Here is a 12,013-nt window from a genome sequence, read left to right on the forward strand (position 1 = left end):
AATTATATATTTAGGAAAAGTGATGGGTCCCCTTTAAGGGGGTGATTTTGTTTTACAGCTCAACCAAATTCACTCGAATTGTGATAGCTGTAATACGAGACCCAGCCAGTGGACAAGGGTGGCACTGTTTTTAATTTCCTTTATTTTTTTCATTAGAGAGTATGCATTAAACAGTATGTGGGCTACATAATACAACATGAAGGACACTTATACATGGACTACGTGGGGGCATTATTATACATGAAGGACTATGGGATGCATTATAATATATGGAGGACTATGGGGTGCAGTATAATATATGGAGGGCTATGGGATGCATTATAATATATGGAGGGCTATGAGATGCATTATAATATATGGAGGACTAAGGGGAGAATTATAATACATGGAGGATTTTGGGGGTGCAGTGTATTATATGGAGAACTATAGGGTGTAGTATAATATATGGAGGACTATGGAGGTGCAGTATAATATATGGAGGATCCAACAACAGGAAGATGAAAAATCAACCGCATACAGCTGCTATGCCAAACAAATTCTTTTATTTAGACGATTTTCTCCATAGGTGCAGATAAAATTGCGGGAGGTGGCTTGGATGCGAGTCCCTCCAAAGGACGACGGCCGTTTCGTCTGTAGGTCAGACTTCGTGGACCCGTAGAAGTCTGACCTACAGACGAAACGGCCGTCGTCCTTTGGAGGGACTCGCATCCAAGCCACCTCCCGCAATTTTATCTGCACCTATGGAGAAAATCGTCTAAATAAAAGAATTTGTTTGGCATAGCAGCTGTATGCGGTCGATTTTTCATCTTCCTGTTGTTGGATCTCCTAACTGTTTCCCACCGACCAGCACGCTGCGCCTACAACCAGCCAGTGAGCCACTGAACCTGAAGGTAAACTGAGGGCAGGCGGTGCAGGACTTGTTCACTTTTTGCTGCAATAATATATGGAGGACTATGGGGGTGCAGTATAATATATGGAGGACTATGGGGATCAGTATAATATATGGAGGACTATGGGGTACAGTATAATATATGGAGGACTATAGGGTGTAGTATAATATATGGAGGACTATGGGATGCAGTATAATATATGGAGGACTATGGGGTGCAGTATAATATATGGAGGACTATGGGGTGCAGTATAATATATGGAGGACTATAGGATGCAGTATAATATATGGAGGACTGTGGGGTGCAGTATAATATATGGAGGACTATAGGATGCAGTATAATATAGGGAGGACTGTGGGGTGCAGTATATTATATGGAGGACTATAGGGTGCAGTATAATATATGGAGGACTATGGGGTGCAGTATAATATAGGGAGGACTATGGGGTGCAGTATAATATATGGAGGCCTATGGGGTGCAGTATAATATATGGAGGACTGTGGGGTGCAGTATAATATATGAAGGACTATGGGTTGCAGTATAATATATGGAGGACTATAGGGTGCAGTATAATATATGGAGGACTATAGGATGCAGTATAATATATGGAGGACTATAGGGTGCAGTATAATATATGGAGGACTATGGAGTGCAGTATAATATATGGAGGACTATGGGGTGCAGTATAATATATGGAGGACTGTGGGGTGCAGTATAATATATGGAGGACTATAGGGTGCAGTATATTATATGGAGGACTATGGGGTGCAGTATAATATATGGAGGACTGTGGGGTGCAGTATAATATATGGAGGACTATAGGGTGCAGTATAATATATGGAGGACTATGGGGTGCAGTATAATATATGGAGGACTATAGGGTGCAGTATAATATATGGAGGACTATGGGGTGCAGTATAATATATGGAGGACTATGGGGTGCAGTATAATATATGGAGGACTATGGGGTGCAGTATAATATATGGAGGACTATAGGGTGCAGTATAATATATGGAGGACTATGGGGTGCAGTATAATATATGGAGGACTATGGGGTGCAGTATAATATATGGAGGACTATAGGGTGCAGTATAATATATGGAGGACTATGGGGTGCAGTATAATATATGGAGGACTATAGGGTGCAGTATAATATATGGAGGACTATGGTGTGCAGTATAATATATGGAGGACTATAGGGTGCAGTATAATATATGGAGGACTATGGGGTGCAGTACAATATATGGAGGACTATAGGGTGCAGTATATTATATGGAGGACTATGGGGTGCAGTATAATATATGGAGGACTATAGGGTGCAGTATATTATATGGAGGACTATAGGGTGCAGTATAATATATGGAGGACTGTGTGGTGCAGTATAATATATGGAGAACTATGGGGTGCAGTATAATATATGGAGGACTATGGGGTGCAGTATAATATATGGAAGACTATGGGGTGCAGTATAATATATGGAGAACTATGGGGTGCAGTATAATATAGGGAGGACTATGGGGTGCAGTATAATATATGGAGGACTATGGGGTGCAGTATAATATATGGAGGACTATGGGGTGCAGTATAATATATGGAGGACTATGGGGTGCAGTATAATATATGGAGGACTATGGGGTGCAGTATAATATATGGAAGACTATGGGGTGCAGTATAATATATGGAGAACTATGGGGTGCAGTATAATATAGGGAGGACTATGGGGTGCAGTATAATATATGGAGGACTATGGGGTGCAGTATAATATATGGAGAACTATGGGGTGCAGTATAATATATGGAGGACTATGGGGTGCAGTATAATATATGGAGGACTATGGGGTGCAGTATAATATATGGAGAACTATGGGGTGCAGTATAATATATGGAAGACTATGGGGTGCAGTATAATATATGGAGGACTATGGGGTGCAGTATAATATATGGAGGACTATGGGGTGCAGTATAATATATGGAGGACTATGGGGTGCAGTATAATATATGGAGGACTATGGGGTGCAGTATAATATATGGAAGACTATGGGGTGCAGTATAATATATGGAGGACTATGGGGTTCAGTATAATATATGGAGGACTATGGTGTGCAGTATAATATATGGAGGACTATGGTGTGCAGTATAATATATGGAGGACTATGGGGTGCAGTATAATATATGGAGGACTATGGTGTGCAGTATAATATATGGAGGACTATGGGGTGCAGTATAATATATGGAGGACTATGGAGTGCAGTATAATATATGGAGGACTATGGAGTGCAGTATAATATATGGAGGACTATGGGGTGCAGTATAATATATGGAGGACTATGGTGTGCAGTATAATATATGGAGGACTATGGGGTGCAGTATAATATATGGAGGACTATGGTGTGCAGTATAATATATGGAGGACTATGGTGTGCAGTATAATATATGGAGGACTATGGGGTGCAGTATAATATATGGAGGACTATGGAGTGCAGTATAATATATGGAGGACTATGGAGTGCAGTATAATATATGGAGGACTATGGGGTGCAGTATAATATATGGAGGACTATGGTGTGCAGTATAATATATGGAGGACTATGGGGTGCAGTATAATATATGGAGGACTATGGAGTGCAGTATAATATATGGAGGACTATGGGGTGCAGTATAATATATGGAAGACTATGGGGTGCAGTATAATATATGGAGGACTATGGGGTGCAGTATAATATATGGAGGACTATGGGGTGCAGTATAATATATGGAGGACTATGGGGTGCAGTATAATATATGGAGCACTGTGGGGTGCAGTATAATATATGGAGGACTATGGGGTGCAGTATAATATATGGAGGACTATGGGGTGCAGTATAATATATGGAGGACTATAGGATGCAGTATAATATAGGGAGGACTGTGGGGTGCAGTATATTATATGGAGGACTATAGGGTGCAGTATAATATATGGAGGACTATGGGTGCAGTATAATATATGGAGGACTATGGGGTGCAGTATAATATATGTAGGACTATAGGGTGCAGTATAATATAGGGAGGACTATGGGGTGCAGTATAATATAGGGAGGACTATAGGGTGCAGTATAATATATGGAGGACTATGGGGTGCAGTATAATATAGGGAAGACTATGGGTGCAGTATAATACAATATATGGAGGACTTTGGGGTGCAGTATAATATTTGGAGGACTATAGGGTGCAGTATAATATATGGAGGACTATGGGTGCAGTATAATATATGGAGGACTATGGGGGTGCAGTGTAATACATGGAGGACTATGGTGTGCAGTATAATATATGGAGGACTATGGGGTGCAGTATAATATACGGAGGACTATGGGGTGCAGTATAATATACGGAGGACTATGGGGTGCAGTATAATATATGGAGGACTATGGGGTTCAGTATAATATATGGAGGACTATGGTGTGCAGTATAATATATGGAGGACTATGGTGTGCAGTATAATATATGGAGGACTATGGTGTGCAGTATAATATATGGAGGACTATGGTGTGCAGTATAATATATGGAGGACTATGTGGTGCAGTATAATATATGGAGGACTATGGGGTGCAGTATAATATATGGAGGACTATGGTGTGCAGTATAATATATGGAGGACTATGTGGTGCAGTATAATATATGGAGGACTATGGGGTGCAGTATAATATATGGAGGACTATGGTGTGCAGTATAATATATGGAGGACTATGGGGTGCAGTATAATATATGGAGGACTATGGAGTGCAGTATAATATATGGAGGACTATGGGGTGCAGTATAATATATGGAAGACTATGGGGTGCAGTATAATATATGGAGGACTATGGGGTGCAGTATAATATATGGAGGACTATGGAGTGCAGTATAATATATGGAGGACTATGGGGTGCAGTATAATATATGGAGGACTATGGGGTGCAGTATAATATATGGAGGACTATGGGGTGCAGTATAATATATGGAGGACTATGGAGTGCAGTATAATATATGGAGGACTATGGAGTGCAGTATAATATATGGAGGACTATGTGGTGCAGTATAATATATGGAGGACTATGGGGTGCAGTATAATATATGGAGGACTATGTGGTGCAGTATAATATATGGAGGACTATGGAGTGCAGTATAATATATGGAGGACTATGGGGTGCAGTATAATATATGGAGGACTATGGGGTGCAGTATAATATATGGAGCACTGTGGGGTGCAGTATAATATATGGAGGACTATGGGGTGCAGTATAATATATGGAGGACTATGGGGTGCAGTATAATATATGGAGGACTATAGGATGCAGTATAATATAGGAAGGACTGTGGGGTGCAGTATATTATATGGAGGACTATAGGGTGCAGTATAATATATGGAGGACTATGGGGTGCAGTATAATATATGTAGGACTATAGGGTGCAGTATAATATAGGGAGGACTATGGGGTGCAGTATAATATAGGGAGGACTATAGGGTGCAGTATAATATATGGAGGACTATGGGGTGCAGTATAATATAGGGAAGACTATGGGTGCAGTATAATACAATATATGGAGGACTTTGGGGTGCAGTATAATATTTGGAGGACTATAGGGTGCAGTATAATATATGGAGGACTATGGGTGCAGTATAATATATGGAGGACTATGGGGGTGAAGTTTAATATATGAAGGACTATGGGGTGCAGTATAATATATGGAAGACTATGGGGTGCAGTATAATATATGGAGGACTATGGGGTGCAGTATAATATATGGAAGACTATGGGGTGCAGTATAATATATGGAGGACTATGGGGTGCAGTATAATATATGGAGGACTATGGAGTGCAGTATAATATATGGAGGACTATGGGGTGCAGTATAATATATGGAGGACTATGGGGTGCAGTATAATATACGGAGGACTATGGGGTGCAGTATAATATACGGAGGACTATGGGGTGCAGTATAATATATGGAGGACTGTGTGGTGCAGTATAATATATGGAGGACTATGGTGTGCAGTATAATATATGGAGGACTATGGGGTGCAGTATATTATTTGGAGGACTATGGGGTGCAGTATAATATATGGAGGACTATGGTGTGCAGTACAATATAGGGAGGACTATGGGGTGCAGTATAATATATGGAAGACTATGGGGTGCAGTATAATATAGGGAGGACTGTGGGGTGCAGTATAATATATGGAGGACTATGGTGTGCAGTATAATATATGGAGGAGTATGGGGTGCAGTATAATATATGGAGGACTATGGGGTGCAGTATAATATATGGAAGACTATGGGGTGCAGTATAATATATGGAGGACTATAGGGTGCAGTATAATATAGGGAGGACTATAGGGTGCAGTATAATATATGGAGGACTATGGGGTGCAGTATAATATATGGAGGACTATGGGGTGCAGTATAATATATGGAGGACTATAGGGTGCAGTATAATATATGGAGGACTATGGGGTGCAGTATAATATATGGAGGACTATGGGGTGCAGTATAATATATGGAGGAGTATGGGGTGCAGTATAATATATGGAGGACTATGGGGTGCAGTATAATATATGGAAGACTATGGGGTGCAGTATAATATATGGAGGACTATAGGGTGCAGTATAATATAGGGAGGACTATAGGGTGCAGTATAATATATGGAGGACTATGGGGTGCAGTATAATATAGGGAGGACTATGGTGTGCAGTATAATATATGGAGGACTATAGGGTGCAGTATAATATAGGGAGGACTATAGGGTGCAGTATAATATATGGAGGACTATGGGGTGCAGTATAATATATGGAGGACTATGGGGTGCAGTATAATATATGGAGGACTATAGGGTGCAGTATAATATATGGAGGACTATGGGGTGAATTATAAGAGTATCGGTGTACGGTTGGGGGACCCCAGGTCCAAACTTTGCATCGGGGCTATGTACATGTCAGATCATGCTGGGAGTTGTAGTGCTTCTATAAGTTCCAGCGGTTTCATGACCATGATGTCATCTCTCAGTAGGAGAATCTCGGCCTGGTATTTGTTTCTTGCATATTTACGACCCACATCATAAAAAATGTCTAAGAAAAACACAAAGAGAGGGTAAATGAGAGCCGTTGTCTCGTGCGGGGCCCGGCCTGGAGGATTCCTTCATAACGGGAGGAGGACGGAGTCGGTGATGGTTGATATCATATTGTCATATTATACTACCGCAATCTACTGTCTTCTCCAGACTAAGGCCGGAAAACTTTGCGCTGGAAATTATTGGTAAGTGTCTGATGTCCGGAGGATGCGACCTGCCTCATTAAGGGAGTTGCACTTTGAGCAATTTCCTGCTATATTGTTATTAATATGTCGTCTTTGCACTATGTTACCAATTTAGTACCGCTATTCTGTGTAAACCATGCACACAGTGTATGGCAGACAGTATTATGTACTGTAAATGGCGTCTTTATTGGCAGAGAATGTTATTTTGTCTTAAGAATCAATAATAAATCATATTAAGAAATTGCTCATAGTGTCTAATCCTTATACGTTGATGATTTGCTTGAGCCTAGGAGGAGAAATTTTGCCACAGGTGCCCATCACCATTTGGCAAAAGAAATGGTTCTCACTGAAGTTGGGCTTCCTTCTCCATGCTTTAAATTGGCACATTGGTGCTATAGCCACATATTGATTGTCTCTCCCGAAAAATTGGACTGCCTACTCAGTTTAAAGGGGATCTGTCACCAAATTTAAAGTATCTATTTTTTGCTGTTATTTCATCCCTCCTACTTTCCTAAGCATTATGTTTTTTATTTTTTTCAAATCCGCCATACGATTGCAGAGATATGAGCCGTTTTACAAAGAGGTGTGGCTCATAAAGCAGCCTAAAGACACGCCCCCAAAGAATCCTGTGAGACACGCCCCATTAGTAAACAACATAAAAATTAGCAGTAAATATAAAGGTCCATATCTCTGGACCCGTATGGCAGATTTGAAAAAAACAAAAAGCGGATTGCTCAGAGGAGCGGCGAGAATAAAGCAGGAGCAAAAACTGACCACTTTTAATCTGCTGACAGGTTCTCCTTTAAATGCGTCTCCTGTCATATGAAAAGCGATGTGGTTTTCTAATAACCTTTGCGTTTCTATTACTTACTGGTTTCAGATTGCTGTCAGTGAATGAATAGAAAGCTGAAAAAGGTGTATAGACTTGGACACAGCTGGGGGTTTGTTACAATGCATTGTTTTTCTCACTACCGAACACGGAAGCACATGTCTTCCCTGTCTTATTGTCACACAGTTTTGCACAAACATCGCCGACTGTAATGGTGGGGTTGGGCTCTGTTCACATTGCAGATTCTGATACTCGCCCGATGGTTCCTCTGGTGTCTGGGATCAACACAGGCAGACTCAGGCGTCAACCTGCTGTGTACTGATTCATAGGCAGGCTAGCAAGAGTTAATCTCTGTTAGTCTGCTTGATAGGCTCCTGTGATCACATGTGGTGGGGAGGCCAATCACATCTGCTTCCCTCCTATTTAAGCTGGATGAAATCTTCTACCCATGCCAGCTTTGGGTTATCCTGTGTTAATCTGTGAGCTTTGATGTCCAAGACTTTGTAGTGCAAGTGTTGCTTTTGCTTGGAGTGGTTGTAGAGTTTACCCCTGTTGTCTTGTTGCTTCCTTCCTGCTCTTGTTTTCCTCCTAATCTCTTATTATCTTTTACCTTTGTGTGTGCATGCTGAGTAACAGAGTTTTAGTTTCACCTGTCTGTCTATTTCTTGGGTTTTCATCACACTCCCCTCCTTTCTGTATCCCTGTTGCATTTTTGCTTCCTTCCTGCTCTTGTTTTCCTCCTAATACCTTATTGTCTTATACCTCTGTGTTTGCGTGCTGAGTAAAAGAGTTTTGGTTTCCCATCTGTCTATTTCTATGGTTTACATCACACTCCTCTCCTAACTGTATCCCTGTTGTCTTATTGCTTCCTTTCTGCTTTTGTTTTCCTCCTAATCTCTTATTATCTTATACCTCTCTGTCCATGTGCTGAGTAATAGAGCTTTGATTTCACCTGTCTGTTTATTTCTGTGGTCTTTATCACAGTCCTCTCCAATCCTTACCCCTATTGTCTTGTTGCTTCCTTCCTGCTCTTGTTTTCCTCCTAATCTCTTATTATTTTATACCTCTGTGTGCATGTACTAACAGAATTTTGGTTTCCTCTGTTTTTGTGGTTTTCATCACACTCATGTCTCGCCCCTCCCTGTTGGGAGGGAAAATCAGATCAGGACTGGTCAGGAGCAGGGCCAGAAAGGAGACTCAGGCCTCTCCACCATTAGGAGTATCACTGAGGTTAGGGATAGCATAGTGTCAGCTTAGGAGCATCGGTTCTCTGCTATCCCGTAGTTATCTTGATACATCCTCAGGACCGATTATATCTATGGCTGTTTGATTATTTTGTTCCCATTCACTGACAGCAAGCAAAATTTCTTTAGAAATGCTGAGAAAATGAGGCAATCATTAATCTGACAACACAAGTGACCATATTCTGTGATTTGTGCTTTTACACCCATTCAGATAGGCATTGGTGGAAGTCACAGGCACCGGTGGAATGGTGATTGACAGCAGCAGCAGCAAAAAAAAAACTGCAGTGGGGGAAAACTCCCAAGGCTCATATTCCGGGTGTAAGGTGACGATTCTTTCCATGTTTGTCCAAATACATTACAGACCCTATACTCTAAAATATATTATATATATATATATATATATATATATATATATATATATATATATACATATACAGTACAGACCAAAAGTTTGGACACACCTTCCCATCTCTAGAACAACTGATAAGAGGAGACTTTGTGCAGCAGCCTTCATGGTAAAATAGCTGCTAGGAAACCCCTGCTAAGGACAGGCAACAAGCAGAGGAGACTTGTTTGGGCTAAAGAACACAAGGAATGGACATTAGTCCAGTGGAAATCTGTGCTTTCGTCTGATGAGTCCAAATTTGAGATCTTTGGATCCAACCACCGTGTCTTTGTAGAAAAGGTGAACGGATGGACTCTACATGGCTGGTTCCCACCGTGAAGCATGGAGGAGGAGGTGTGATGGTGTGGGGGGCTTTGCTGGTGACACTGATGGGGATTTATTCAAAATTGAAGGCATAGTGAACCAGCCTGGCTACCACAGCATCTTGCAGCAGCGTGCTATTCCATCCGGTTTGCGTTTAGTTGGACCATCATTTATTTTTCAACAGGACAATGACCCCAAACACACCTCCAGGCTGTGTAAGGGCTATATGACTAAGAAGGAGAGTGATGGGGTGCTACGCCAGATGACCTGGCCTCCACAGTCACCAGACCTGAACCCAATCGAGATGGTTCGGGGTGAGCTGGACCGCAGAGTGAAGGCAAAAGGGCCAACAAGTTCTATGCATCTCTGGGAACTCCTTCAAGACTGTTGGAAGACCATTTCCGGTGACTACCTCTTGAAGCTCATCAAGAGAATGCCAAGAGTGTGCAAAGCAGTAATCAAAGCAAAAGGTGGCTACTTTGAAGAACCTAGAATATAAGACATATTTTCAGTTGTTTCACACTTTTTTGTTAAGTATTTCCTTCCACATGTTTTAATTCAATGTGAATCTGCAATTTTCAGAGTCATGAAAAGAAAGAAAACTCTTTGAATGAGAAGGTGTGTCCAAACTTTTGATCTGTACTGTGTGTGTGAGTGTGTATATATATATATATATATACTGTATGTACTACACAGTACAGTTTTGGTTTGACTATATTTGCTACAGAAACCAAGGCTCTTATCAATCTACAGACCAAAGTCCACGCCACAAACAGTAAGCAGTTTATCTAGAACCTAGCGCCAACTAATCGAGTTTCCAGTTTAAATATAGATACGTGTCCGAGAGGTTGTTTTCCCCGTCAGATACAATTATGGGCGCTTGATTGTTTTATAGCGCCCGGCTTACTGTGTTATTTTCACAGGAGTATAATGGACAAGTGGGTTAAAATTCCTGGCTGGGGGGCACGGTCGTGGCCAGTCACACCCATCTGTCCATTTTCAGTACCTACATAGCTAAATGCACATTTCCACCCTTTGCTATGGAGCAGAGAGAGAATAATTACAGTGAAACTGGACAGAAGTGTCTTCTGGAGAGCTTTGAGATACCAGCACAACCCATTAGGTAGTTATGGGCAGAGGCGCACGTGCCCATCGCGGTCCTCCTGAATTTCGATACAGGGATAGGACAATGAACCAAATTTTGACCACGGTGCTGTAAAGTAGGACACTTGGTTAGAAAGTGTAACAAATCTACAGTTTGAAACTTTTCGTCCACTTTTAGCCAGGCTCGGTCTGGCCCACAGGAGAGCCGGAGAATAATCTGGTGGGCCCCATTGCATGTGATTTACCCCCCAAACATGATCAGGAGTTGGTACAATACACTTGTTTCACTATTTACAGACAAAGGAAGCATCTCCTTATTCATTTTACAAACTACCCAGTATATTATGATATAGAAGCATTGGTAAATTTGTGAATGTAATATTTGTATGTAGATGATCAGTGTCTGACAAGTCTAACACTGCTACCTGATCCTGTCCAGTCTTATGTAAGTAAAACCTAATCATAGACCCTTAGTGTTTCCTTATAAAATACATAGCTTTTATGCATTATACCTATATATATATGTATCTCAACCTGAGGGTACTTATGGCCTCCGTTGGGTTAATAAATCCCCGTGGAGAAGCTTTGCTTGTCGCCATCAGACATAACGTTCATTTTTGGAATATGAAGTGACTTCCAACCATACACTGAATATCCATCAGATTTGGATATTTATCGACCTATCACTGATTGTTCAGTACTCGGCAGCGCATCATCTTGAGGACATGCGCCGCTGAGAACAATAGCAGCCTATTCACACTGATCTTTTACTGATCGTTCAGTGCTCGGTAGCACATCATCCTGCGTAATCAGGACTCATGATGCCATGAACAATAACAGCCTTTGCACACTGACCTATTATTGATTGTTCAGTGCTCGGCAGCACATCCTATTATTATAAGTAAACAGGACATATGCTGCCGAGAGCAATAGCAGCCTATGCGCACTGATCTATCACTGATTGTTCTA

The 12,013-nt window shown here is 41.3% G+C and overlaps 1 protein-coding gene across 2 annotated transcripts in view; it reads left to right on the plus strand.

The window, feature by feature from the left end:
- Positions 1-7,038: 7,038 nt before the first annotated feature.
- The window catches only part of LOC142254742 (cadherin-1-like), a 77,538-nt gene continuing 72,563 nt past the window's right edge, over positions 7,039-12,013 (plus strand). Inside the window, exon 1 of one of the 2 annotated variants that reach the window (XM_075325999.1) lies at positions 7,039-7,158. The gene's annotated coding sequence lies outside the window, so the exon portion shown is untranslated. Of the gene's footprint in view, positions 7,159-9,473; positions 9,555-12,013 lie in introns of those variants that run through there. The other variant, XM_075326002.1, reaches the window with a different exon arrangement.

This window comes from Anomaloglossus baeobatrachus, chromosome 10 (genome assembly GCF_048569485.1).
Source record: "Anomaloglossus baeobatrachus isolate aAnoBae1 chromosome 10, aAnoBae1.hap1, whole genome shotgun sequence".
In the NCBI taxonomy this organism is placed as follows: domain Eukaryota; kingdom Metazoa; phylum Chordata; class Amphibia; order Anura; family Aromobatidae; genus Anomaloglossus; species Anomaloglossus baeobatrachus.